The 13,268-nt window shown below is 48.7% G+C and overlaps 2 non-coding genes across 2 annotated transcripts; both read left to right on the forward strand.

The window, feature by feature from the left end:
* The first annotated feature begins 11,384 nt into the window (after positions 1–11,384).
* Positions 11,385–11,457, forward strand: Trnap-cgg (transfer RNA proline (anticodon CGG)). The gene has a single exon. It is a non-coding gene; the product is annotated as a tRNA-Pro (tRNA).
* A 1,506-nt stretch (positions 11,458–12,963) lies between these two features.
* On the forward strand, positions 12,964–13,036 carry Trnap-cgg (transfer RNA proline (anticodon CGG)). Its single transcript has one exon. It is a non-coding gene; the product is annotated as a tRNA-Pro (tRNA).
* Positions 13,037–13,268: the final 232 nt, after the last annotated feature.

Consider the following 13,268-nt stretch of genomic DNA (forward strand, 5'->3'; position numbering starts at 1 on the left):
TTCGACCAGTTTTCCATTCCTGGGTTCTCGACGTTTTTTAATGTCGCTTCCGAACTTTCTACGGGCACTGCCTTGTTTTATAGAGAAGGCATTCCGTTGATGAATTTCGAAGTACTCGACAGTGGAAGGGGGATCGGGTGCACGTTTTATGATCTCAGTTTACTCCTTCTTTATGCCCCTTCTGGTTCGGGTTGTACTACCGCACGCTCGAGTTTCTATAAAGAAGAAGTCATTTACCTGCTTCGTAAATCCCCGACAAAGATAATTTTAGGTGGGGACTTCAATTGTATTCTACGGCCGGTAGATCAGTCTCCTAATTTTAATTTCAGTAAAGAACTCGACGACCTTGTGCGCTCCTTGCACCTGCGTGACGTGTGGGTTTCTCGCTATCCTACACTTGTGCGACATACCTACTTTACTCCCACGTCTAGCAGTCGCCTCGATCGCTTTTACCTTTCCGATTCCTTGTGTGGGCAACTTCTGGCTGTTGATGTGATACCAGCCTGTTTTACTGATCATTGCGCTGTAGCCGTTACGTTTAATTACGAGCGACAACCGGTAAAATTGTTTCGTCCTCCTTGGATGCTCAATATCGCGTATTTGCAGGATACCTCCCTTGGTATCGTCCTGGAGGACATTTGGACTCGTTGTTCTCGTACTATGGACCGGTACCCGTCTGTCGTGGCATGGTGGACACTGTATGCAAAACCACACATCCGTAGGGCTCTCATGCGTTTTGGGGCTGCGAAGGTGGCAGAAGATCGACGAACGCAAGAATTTTACTATTCTGTCTTACGTCAACTGTACGATAGTGCTACGCATGCTCCCCTCCGGGTTACTGATATACAGCGCATCAAAGCCAAATTGCTGCAGCTCAAACGCATTCAAATGGAGGGCCTGCGGACGAGGTCTCAACCACGTTCCCTTCTACAAGAGGAACTGACGTCACTATACCATCTAGTCCGTTTACGGTCGCGCCGGAAACGTGGGTGCCTTGCCTCCCTCACAACCGCTGACGGCCGCGTGTTCACCTCTCACCGTGACATTTCTGACTTCGTTTACACCTATTTTACTGATCTGTACGATACTCATGTCCCGGCGGAAACCTCTCTTGACGACTTTACCTCCTTGCTGCCTCGCGTCGTCACTCCTCAATTAAACGACGCCTTTCTGCGTCCCTTTCAGAAGGATGACATATATGATGTTGTTGCAGGATCGCAGTCCCGCAAGTCGCCTGGATTAGATGGTATTCCTAAGGAGTTCTATGTTCAATTTTGGCCGCTCATTGGTGACACCTTAACGTCAATGGTAAATGAAGTGATGCGGGGAGTCTCACTTCCTGCTCCTTTTCAGGAAGGCAGAATGGTCCTCCTCCCGAAATCCACAGGTCGACCTGCAATTGATTCCCTCCGTCCTATTACTCTCCTTAACTTTGATTATAAACTTGTCGCTCGAGCAATTAATATCCGTCTCTCTAAGCTGCTCGATACCATTATTGCCGCCCACCAAAGCTGTGTGCCTGGACGCACGATACTGACTTCCGTTCTCGAATGTCGCGATGTAATCTCGGTGGCGGCTGCCGCTAATATCCCAGGCGCTTTGCTTTTTCTTGATTTCCAAAAAGCGTTCGATCGCGTCAGCCATGATTTTTTATCGAGAGTGCTCACCGCTGTCGGCTTTAACAATGATGCTCGACAAGTCTTAACTAATCTTTTTACCGGTATCAGTGTCTCGGTGATTGTGAACGGTCACCCTACCCCCCGGATATCGATCAGACGGGGGTTACCCCAGGGAAGCCCCTTATCCATGTCACGTTTTGTTCTATCCTTAGAGCCCTTACTTCGCCATCTCACCATGCACTTACGTGGCTGGAATATATTGGGGGAAATTTTTGCAGTCCGTGCATACGCCGATGACGTCATGGTTTTAGTACGACATGCCGAGGATATACCGCGGCTTAAGGATACCTTGGATTCATTTTGTGGTCTTGCTGGTGCTTGCATTAATGATCGCAAATGCACGTTCCTGCCGTTGAGAGGCTTTGATCATGTCGTCATTCCTTGGGCGACGGTTGTCGATCGCCATAAGACCTTGGGGATCATAGTGGATCGTAATCCGATCAAAATGGCGGCACTAAATTGGCGTGAGGTTACGAGTCGTGTTCACGGGGCGATCCTTGAACATGAACGCCGTTCCCTTAGCCTCCTTCACAAGGCACGGGTTTTAGAGACCTATGTCTTCAGTAAAATATACTACGTTGCGCAGGTCTTCCCGCTTCCCGCGATGATGGCCCGCAGGCTGAAACAGCTGTCTAGTCGATTTCTGTGGCGCCGCCATGTCTTCCGTGTCCGGTATGAAGTTGTGGCCAGGCCTCGGAAGCTTGGAGGATTGGGTCTTTCAGATATCAAAGTGAAGACGTCCATCTTATTTGCCCGCCGCAATGTTTTAACCTGTACGCGGGCTCCGCATTCAGTCACCTCTCGTTTACTTTCCCGCCTCCGGCCGGCCAGTCTGACCCCTCCTGTTGATGTTGGACGGATTAATCCTAAATTGCGGCACATTCGTGAATACTTTGTACTTGTCGTTATTCTGGGTGCTGATATACTTTCTATGACGCATATTACTACCAACATGCTACAAATCCGTTGGGGTACAGCATGTTTCCCTTCTTCTGTTGAACTTGCTTCCCCGTCAACGTCATGGAAAACGGTCTGGTCTCATCTTAGTCTTCCCATTTTGCCGATGGAGATTGTTTCAACGTGGTATAAGGTCATTTACCGTGTGATACCTACTGGTGATCGTCTTTTTCGTATTGGCCTTCGTCCGACTGATCAGTGTGAGGAATGTCATCAAACTGACACCTTACTTCACAGGCTAGTTGCTTGCGGACGGGATCATTGGCTCTGGGTCCGCCGTCAATTAGCTTTTCTTACTAGAGGGCCTGAAACCGCATTCCCAGACGACATCTTCTTACATCCGGACATCTCTTATTTTCCTCAGACGAAAACGAACACGATTGTCTGGCTCTTGGGTTACTATGTTCATTACGTCATTGAAGGCGGTAATGACCCAGATCCCCGCGTTTTTCACCATTATTTGTCAACTGCGCATTGGAAATGGCAGCGGTTACCACAATACCGAACGCTTTTTGCGAATATGCTTTTTCTTGTGTTTAACCGTCAAGGGGTTGGTTAAGTTCCCCCTGTGATTCCTGGTTCTTCCCTGAGCTCGAGTCCCCTCCCTTGTTGTATTTTTTCGTATTTTTTTTTTCTCTCTCTCTTTTGCATGTATATATGTACACCCAAAATTCATACGGGTGGGGTAACGGGTTGGTCTTCCCCTTCAGAAGAAATGTTTTATTTGTGTTTCACCTAATTTGTTGATTTTCCTTTTGCAGCTAATATTAAATGATGATTTGACTATGGTTGTCTGAATTCTCGTGAAATATACCAAGTCAATCTGATAAAAAAAGTTGGTAGAACGTTCGTTTCGCATGTGAAAGGTGCAGGGTTCAAGCCGCTGCGCCTCCATTTTTTGTGGTCAGTGTATGGTAAGTGTTGGTCGCGGCGAACCTAAAGGCACGCAAGATGTTGCAAAGCCAGCGTCACAGACTGATATGATGTATACTGACGTAAGGAGAGCAAGATGTAAGTGTGGGGATGGGCTGTTATCGAGGTGTCATCGAGTGCAGATCTGTCTTAGGTATCACGGCTTAACCTCATTGAAGTCTAGAGGGTGGACAAAACGTTCGTCTTACTCAGAGCGGTGTCCGAACTCTATTTTCAACGTTATACGTGCCACTTTCATTGTGGCCAACTACGATTGGATACAGAATGCACGAAACCTGAAAGACACCCTAACGGATACATAGAGAGTAGTGTTTGTCTGCTGAATAATGGGAGTGCAAGGGTCTGTGTCGTCTATATGGCTGTATGTAGCACCATTAGTCTACGGGGGGGGCGGGCGTAGCTCAGATGGTAGAGCGCTCGCTTAGTATGCGAGAGGTACTGGGATCAATACCCAGTGCCTCCAGAATTTTTAACACACCTACATGCGCATCTTGCCATGCAAGTGGAATAATTCTCAGCCTGCAGATGTGTCTAGGAAGATACAAGCGAATGATTAGCATCCACAATTGGCAAGCGTGCTGTTATTAGTGCGCGGGAAGCACCCTCCTCCCACGCCTACACTTTATTTAGAAACAGTACAAGTGTTCCCGTACGATTGTCAAGCCTATGTCGGAAAGATCTGCCTTGCGCCGAGTTCACGTAAATCCCACTGCACATTCCTATTCTTTGCGTGCAGTCGGCTGCTACTGGTGTTGCTAGTTGTGACTGCTGATAATAGATGCCGTAGCAATCAATTCATGGAGTGAGTTGTATGTTTTGCGATAGTCTGTCTCTGACAAGCAAGCACAGGTGACATAGGTGCGAACACAGGAAGCTAGCAGACCCTCGCTGCCTGCAGACACCGAGCAGCCACACTAGGAGGGCGGCCTAAGCCGTAGGCGAAATGTGCTCATTCGCTTTGGCGCGACGTCGAACTATAAATAATGTTGTCACTAGCGTGAGCGTTGTGTGAGCGTCGTGGAAAGTCGGAAAAGTCGGCTGCGTGGGTGAGTGCCAAGTTTGGGGAGCGTTTTGTAGTATGCGCAGTGCAATGGAGACGCGGAAACTTGTTGTGGCCCAGTGTTTTGCAGTTGGACGACAAGATTGGTACACAGTAGTAAAGAGCGAGGCACTGAGTTGGCATGAATAATGGAGTGCACAATGGGGCTCGAGATGTGTTTGTTACCTCAGGTGCTGTATGATTGTCGACAAGGAGTGAACAGAGCAATTTGTGACGGCTCTTTCAATTTAAGACGTTAAAAACAGACGGAATTTGCAATTGTAATACCAGAGCATCGAAACTACTTGGAACTTTTGTGTATATGAACGTGTCCGCGCCTTTGTACTCTGCTCCCTTCACCGCTACAAACCAACCAACCATCGTGTCCGTGCGCATCAGAGTCGCAAAGAATGGGGAATAGCGCAGTTTGGTCGTGCATGTGGCGTAGCTCAGTTGGTAGAACGTTCGCTTCGCATGTGAAAGGTGCAGGGTTCAAGCCGCTGCGCCTCCATTTTTTGTGGTCAGTGTATGGTAAGTGTTGGTCGCGGCGAACCTAAAGGCACGCAAGATGTTGCAAAGCCAGCGTCACAGACTGATATGATGTATACTGACGTAAGGAGAGCAAGATGTAAGTGTGGGGATCGGCTGTTATCGAGGTGTCAACGAGTGCAGATCTGTCTTAGGTATCACGGCTTAACCTCATTGAAGTCTAGAGGGTGGACAAAACGTTCGTCTTACTCAGAGCGGTGTCCGAACTCTATTTTCAACGTTATACGTGCCACTTTCATTGTGGCCAACTACGATTGGATACAGAATGCACGAAACCTCAAAGACACCCTAACGGATACATAGAGAGTAGTGTTTGTCTGCTGAATAATGGGAGTGCAAGGGTCTGTGTCGTCTATATGGCTGTATGTAGCACCATTAGTCTACGGGGGGGGGGGGGGGGGCGGGCGTAGCTCAGATGGTAGAGCGCTCGCTTAGTATGCGAGAGGTACTGGGATCAATACCCAGTGCCTCCAGAATTTTTAACACACCTACATGCGCATCTTGCCATGCTAGTGGAATAATTCTCAGCCTGCAGATGTGTCTGGGAAGATACAAGCGAATGATTAGCATCCACAATTGGCAAGCGTGCTGTTATTAGTGCGCGGGAAGCACCCTCCTCCCACGCCTACACTTTATTTAGAAACAGTACAAGTGTTCCCGTACGATTGTCAAGCCTATGTCGGAAAGATCTGCCTTGCGCCGAGTTCACGTAAATCCCACTGCACATTCCTATTCTTTGCGTGCAGTCGGCTGCTACTGGTGTTGCTAATTGTGACTGCTGATAATAGATGCCGTAGCAATCAATTCATGGAGTGAGTTGTATGTTTTGCGATAGTCTGTCTCTGACAAGCAAGCACAGGTGACATAGGTGCGAACACAGGAAGCTAGCAGACCCTCGCTGCCTGCAGACACCGAGCAGCCACACTAGGAGGGCGGCCTATGCCGTAGGCGAAATGTGCTCATTCGCTTTGGCGCGACGTCGAACTATAAATAATGCTGTCACTAGCGTGAGCGTTGCGTGCGCGTCGTAGAAAGTCGGCTGCGTGGGTGAGTGCCAAGTTTGGGGAGCGTTTTGTAGTATGCGCAGTGCAATGGAGACGCGGAAACTTGTTGTGGCCCATTGTTTTGCAGTTGGACGACAAGATTGGTACACAGTAGTAAAGAGCGAGGCACTGAGTTGGCATGAATAATGGAGTGCACAATGGGGCTCGAGATGTGTTTGTTACCTCAGGTTCTGTATGATTGTCGACAAGGAATGAAAACGGAGCAATTTGTGACGGCTCTTTCAATTTAAGACGTTAAAAACAGACGGAATTTGCATTTGTAATACCAGAGCATCGAAACTACTTGGAACTTTTGTGTATATGAACGTGTCCGCGCCTTTGTACTCTGCTCCCTTCACCGCTACAAACCAACCAACCATCGTGTCCGTGCGCATCAGAGCCGCAAAGAATGGGGAATAACGCAGTTTGGTCGTGCATGTGGCGTAGCTCAGTTGGTAGAACGTTCGCTTCGCATTTGAAAGGTGCAGGGCTCAAGCCGCTGTGCCTCCATTTTTTGTGGTCAGTGCATGGTAAGTGTTGGTCGCGGCGAACCTAAAGGCACGCAAGATGTTGCAAAGCCAGCGTCACAGACTGATATGATGTATACTAACGTAAGGAGAGCAAGATGTAAGTGTGGGGATCGGCTGTTATCGAGGTGTCATCGAGTGCAGATCTGTCTTAAGTATCACGGCTTAACCTCATTGAAGTCTAGAGGGTGGACAACACGTTCGTCTTACTCAGAGCGGTGTCCGAACTCTATTTTCGACGTTATACGTGCCACTTTCATTGTGACCAACTACGATTCGATACAGAATGCACGAAACCTGAAAGACACCCTAACGGATACATAGAGAGTAGTGTTTGTCTGCTGAATAATGGGAGTGCCAGGGTCTGTGTCGTCTATATGGCTGTATGTAGCACCATTAGTCTACGGGGGGACGGGCGTAGCTCAGATGGTAGAGCGCTCGCATAGTATGCGAGAGGTACTGGGATCAATACCCAGTGCTTCCAGAATTTTTAACACACCTACATGCGCACCTTGCCATGCAAGTGGAATAATTCTCAGCCTGCAGATGTGTCTAGGAAGATACAAGCGAATGATTAGCATCCACAATTGGCAAGTGTGCTGTTATTAGTGCGCGGGAAGCACCCTCCTCCCACGCCTACACTTTATTTAGAAACAGTACAAGTGTTCCCGTACGATTGTCAAGCCTATGTCGGAAAGATCTGCCTTGCGCCGAGTTCACGTAAATCCCACTGCACATTCCTATTCTTTGCGTGCAGTCGGCTGCTACTGGTGTTGCTAGTTGTGACTGCTGATAACAGATGCCATAGCAATGAATTCATGGAGTGAGTTGTATGTTTTGCGATAGTCTGTCTCTGACAAGCAAGCACAGGTGACATAGGTGCGAACACAGGAAGCTAGCAGACCCTCGCTGCCTGCAGACACCGAGCAGCCACACTAGGAGGGCGGCCTAAGCCGTAGGCGAAATGTGCTCATTCGCTCTGGCGCGACGTCGAACTATAAATAATGCTGTCACTAGCGTGAGCGTTGCGTGAGCGTCGTGGAAAGTCGGAAAAGTCGGCGGCGTGGGTGAGTGCCAAGTTTGGGGAGCGTTTTGTAGTATGCGCAGTGCAATGGAGACGCGGAAACTTGTTGTGGCCCAGTGTTTTGCAGTTGGACGACAAGATTGGTACACAGTAGTAAAGAGCGAGGCACTGAGTTGGCATGAATAATGGAGTGCACAATGGGGCTCGAGATGTGTTTGTTACCTCAGGTGCTGTATGATTGTCGACAAGGAGTGAAAACGGAGCAATTTGTGACGGCTCTTTCAATTTAAGACGTTAAAAACAGACGGAATTTGCATTTGTAATACCAGAGCATCGAAACTACTTGGAACTTTTGTGTATATGAACGTGTCCGCGCCTTTGTACTCTGCTCCCTTCACCGCTACAAACCAACCAACCATCGTGTCCGTGCGCATCAGAGTCGCAAAGAATGGGGAATAGCGCAGCTTGGTCGTGTATGTGACGTAGCTCAGTTGGTAGAGCGTTCGTTTCGCATGTGAAAGGTGCAGGGTTCAAGCCGCGTCGCCTCCATTTTTTGTGGTCAGTGCATGGTAAGTGTTGGTCGCGGCGAACCTAAAGGCACGCAAGATGTTGCAAAGCCAGCGTCACAGACTGATATGATGTATACTGACGTAAGGAGAGCAAGATGTAAGTGTGGGGACCGGCTGTTATCGAGGTGTCATCGAGTGCAGATCTGTCTTAGGTATCACGGCTTAACCTCATTGAAGTCTAGAGGGTGGACAACACGTTCGTCTTACTCAGAGCGGTGTCCGAACTCTATTTTCGACGTTATACGTGCCACTTTCATTGTGGCCAACTACGATTCGATACAGAATGCACGAAACCTGAAAGACACCCTAACGGATACATAGAGAGTAGTGTTTGTCTGCTGAATAATGGGAGTGCAAGGGTCTGTGTCGTCTATATGGCTGTATGTAGCACCATTAGTCTACGGGGGGGCGGGCGTAGCTCAGATGGTAGAGCGCTCGCTTAGTATGCGAGAGGTACTGGGATCAATACCCAGTGCCTCCAGAATTTTTAACACACCTACATGCGCACCTTGCCATGCAAGTGGAATAATTCTCAGCCTGAAGATGTGTCTAGGAAGATACAAGCGAATGATTAGCATCCACAATTGGCAAGCGTGCTGTTATTAGTGCGCGGGAAGCACCCTCCTCCCACGCCTACACTTTATTTAGAAACAGTACAAGTGTTCCCGTAAGATTCTCAAGCTTATGTCGGAAAGATCTGCCTTGCGCCGAGTTCACGTAAATCCCACTGCACATTCCTATTCTTTGCGTGCAGTCGGCTGCTACTGGTGTTGCTGGTTGTGACTGCTGATAACAGATGCCGTAGCAATCAATTCATGGAGTGAGTTGTATGTTTTGCGATAGTCTGTCTCTGACAAGCAAGCACAGGTGACATAGGTGCGAACACAGGAAGCTAGCGACCCTCGCTGCCTGCAGACACCGAGCAGCCACACTAAGTGGGCGGCCTAAGCCGTAGGCGAAATGTGCTCATTCGCTTTGGCGCGACGTCGAACTATAAATAATGCTGTCACTAGCGTGAGCGTCGTGGAAAGTCGGAAAAGTCGGCTGCGTGGGTGAGTGCCAAGTTTGGGGAGCGTTTTGTAGTATGCGCAGTGCAATGGAGACTTGGAAACTTGTTGTGGCCCAGTGTTTTGCAGTTGGACGACAAGATTAGTACACAGTAGTAAAGAGCGAGGCACTGAGTTGGCATGAATAATGGAGTGCACAATGGGGCTCGAGTTGTGTTTGTTACCTCAGGTGCTGTATGATTGTCGACAAGGAGTGAAAACGGAGCAATTAGTGACGGCTCTTTCAATTTAAGACGTTAAAAACAGACGGAATTTGCATTTGTAATACCAGAGCATCGAAACTACTTGGAACTTTTGTGTATATGAACGTGTCCGCGCCTTTGTACTCTGCTCCCTTCACCGCTACAAACCAACCAACCATCGTGTCCGTGCGCATCAGAGTCGCAAAGAATGGCTAATAGCGCAGTTTGGTCGTGCATGTGGCGTAGCTCAGTTGGTAGAGCGTTCGCTTCGCATGTGAAAGGTGCAGGGTTCAAGCCGCGGAGCCTCCATTTTTTGTGGTCAGTGCATGGTAAGTGTTGGTCGCGGCGAACCTAAAGGCACGCAAGATGTTGCAAAGCCAGCGTCACAGACTGATATGATGTATACTGACGTAAGGAGAGCAAGATGTAAGTGTGGGGACCGGCTGTTATCGAGGTGTCATCGAGTGCAGATCTGTCTTAGGTATCACGGCTTAACCTCATTGAAGTCTAGAGGGTGGACAACACGTTCGTCTTACTCAGAGCGGTGTCCGAACTCTATTTTCGACGTTATACGTGCCACTTTCATTGTGGCCAACTACGATTCGATACAGAATGCACGAAACCTGAAAGACACCCTAACAGATACATAGAGAGTAGTGTTTGTCTGCTGAATAATGGGAGTGCAAGGGTCTGTGTCGTCTATATGGCTGTATGTAGCACCATTAGTTTTCGGGGGGGCGGGCGTAGCTCAGATGGTAGAGCGCTCGCTTAGTATGCGAGAGGTACTGCGATCAATACCCAGTGCCTCCAGAATTTTTAACACACCTACATGCGCACCTTGCCATGCAAGTGGAATAATTCTCAGCCTGAAGATGTGTCTAGGAAGATACAAGCGAATGATTAGCATCCACAATTGGCAAGCGTGCTGTTATTATTGCGCGGGAAGCACCCTCCTCCCACGCCTACACTTTATTTAGAAACAGTACAAGTGTTCCCGTAAGATTCTCAAGCCTATGTCGGAAAGATCTGCCTTGCGCCGAGTTCACGTAAATCCCACTGCACATTCCTATTCTTTGCGTGCAGTCGGCTGCTACTGGTGTTGCTAGTTGTGACTGCTGATAACAGATGCCGTAGCAATCAATTCATGGAGTGAGTTGTATGTTTCGCGATAGTCAGTCTCTGAGAAGCAAGCACAGGTGACATAGGTGCGAACACAGGAAGCTAGCAGACCCTCGCTGCCTGCAGACACCGAGCAACCACACTAGGAGGGCGGCCTAAGCCGTAGGCGAAATGTGCTCATTCGATTTGGCGCGACGTCGAACTATAAATAATGCTGTCACTAGCGTGAGCGTCGTGGAAAGTCGGAAAAGTCGGCTGCGTGGGTGAGTGCCAAGTTTGGGGAGCGTTTTGTAGTAAGCGCAGTGCAATGGAGACGCGGAAACTTGTTGTGGCCCAGTGTTTTGCAGTTGGACGACATGATTAGTACACAGTAGTAAAGAGCGAGGCACTGAGTTGGCATGAATAATGGAGTGCACAATGGGGCTCGAGATGTGTTTGTTACCTCAGGTGCTGTATGATTGTCGACAAGGAGTGAAAACGGAGCAATTTGTGACGGCTCTTTCAATTTAAGACGTTAAAAACAGACGGAATTTGCATTTGTAATACCAGAGCATCGAAACTACTTGGAACTTTTGTGTATATGAACGTGTCCGCGCCTTTGTACTCTGCTCCCTTCACCGCTACAAACCAACCAACCATCGTGTCCGTGCGCATCAGAGTCGCAAAGAATGGGTAATAGCGCAGTTTGGTCGTTCATGTGGCGTAGCTCAGTTGGTAGAGCGTTCGCTTCGGATGTGAAAGGTGCAGGGTTCAAGCCGCTGCGCCTCAATTTTTTGTGGTCAGTGCATGGTAAGTGTTGGTCGCGGCGAACCTAAAGGCACGCAAGATGTTGCAAACCCAGCGTCACAGACTGATATGATGTATACTGACGTAAGGAGAGCAAGATGTAAGTGTGGGGACCGGCTGTTATCGAGGTGTCATCGAGTGCAGATCTGTCTTAGGTATCACGGCTTAACCTCATTGAAGTCTAGAGGGTGGACAACACGTTCGTCTTACTCAGAGCGGTGTCCGAACTCTATTTTCGACGTTATACGTGCCACTTTCATTGTGGCCAACTACGATTCGATACAGAATGCACGAAACCTGAAAGACACCCTAACAGATACATAGAGAGTAGTGTTTGTCTGCTGAATAATGGGAGTGCAAGGGTCTGTGTCGTCTATATGGCTGTATGTAGCACCATTAGTTTTCGGGGGGGCGGGCGTAGCTCAGATGGTAGAGCGCTCGCTTAGTATGCGAGAGGTACTGCGATCAATACCCAGTGCCTCCAGAATTTTTAACACACCTACATGCGCACCTTGCCATGCAAGTGGAATAATTCTCAGCCTGAAGATGTGTCTAGGAAGATACAAGCGAATGATTAGCATCCACAATTGGCAAGCGTGCTGTTATTATTGCGCGGGAAGCACCCTCCTCCCACGCCTACACTTTATTTAGAAACAGTACAAGTGTTCCCGTAAGATTCTCAAGCCTATGTCGGAAAGATCTGCCTTGCGCCGAGTTCACGTAAATCCCACTGCACATTCCTATTCTTTGCGTGCAGTCGGCTGCTACTGGTGTTGCTAGTTGTGACTGCTGATAACAGATGCCGTAGCAATCAATTCATGGAGTGAGTTGTATGTTTCGCGATAGTCAGTCTCTGAGAAGCAAGCACAGGTGACATAGGTGCGAACACAGGAAGCTAGCAGACCCTCGCTGCCTGCAGACACCGAGCAACCACACTAGGAGGGCGGCCTAAGCCGTAGGCGAAATGTGCTCATTCGATTTGGCGCGACGTCGAACTATAAATAATGCTGTCACTAGCGTGAGCGTCGTGGAAAGTCGGAAAAGTCGGCTGCGTGGGTGAGTGCCAAGTTTGGGGAGCGTTTTGTAGTAAGCGCAGTGCAATGGAGACGCGGAAACTTGTTGTGGCCCAGTGTTTTGCAGTTGGACGACATGATTAGTACACAGTAGTAAAGAGCGAGGCACTGAGTTGGCATGAATAATGGAGTGCACAATGGGGCTCGAGATGTGTTTGTTACCTCAGGTGCTGTATGATTGTCGACAAGGAGTGAAAACGGAGCAATTTGTGACGGCTCTTTCAATTTAAGACGTTAAAAACAGACGGAATTTGCATTTGTAATACCAGAGCATCGAAACTACTTGGAACTTTTGTGTATATGAACGTGTCCGCGCCTTTGTACTCTGCTCCCTTCACCGCTACAAACCAACCAACCATCGTGTCCGTGCGCATCAGAGTCGCAAAGAATGGGTAATAGCGCAGTTTGGTCGTTCATGTGGCGTAGCTCAGTTGGTAGAGCGTTCGCTTCGGATGTGAAAGGTGCAGGGTTCAAGCCGCTGCGCCTCAATTTTTTGTGGTCAGTGCATGGTAAGTGTTGGTCGCGGCGAACCTAAAGGCACGCAAGATGTTGCAAACCCAGCGTCACAGACTGATATGATGTATACTGACGTAAGGAGAGCAAGATGTAAGTGTGGGGACCGGCTGTTATCGAGGTGTCATCGAGTGCAGATCTGTCTTAGGTATCACGGCTTAACCTCATTGAAGTCTAGAGGGTGGACAACACGTTCGTCTTACTCAGA

This window comes from Schistocerca gregaria, chromosome 10 (assembly GCF_023897955.1).
Source record: "Schistocerca gregaria isolate iqSchGreg1 chromosome 10, iqSchGreg1.2, whole genome shotgun sequence".
Taxonomy (NCBI): Eukaryota; Metazoa; Arthropoda; class Insecta; order Orthoptera; family Acrididae; genus Schistocerca; species Schistocerca gregaria.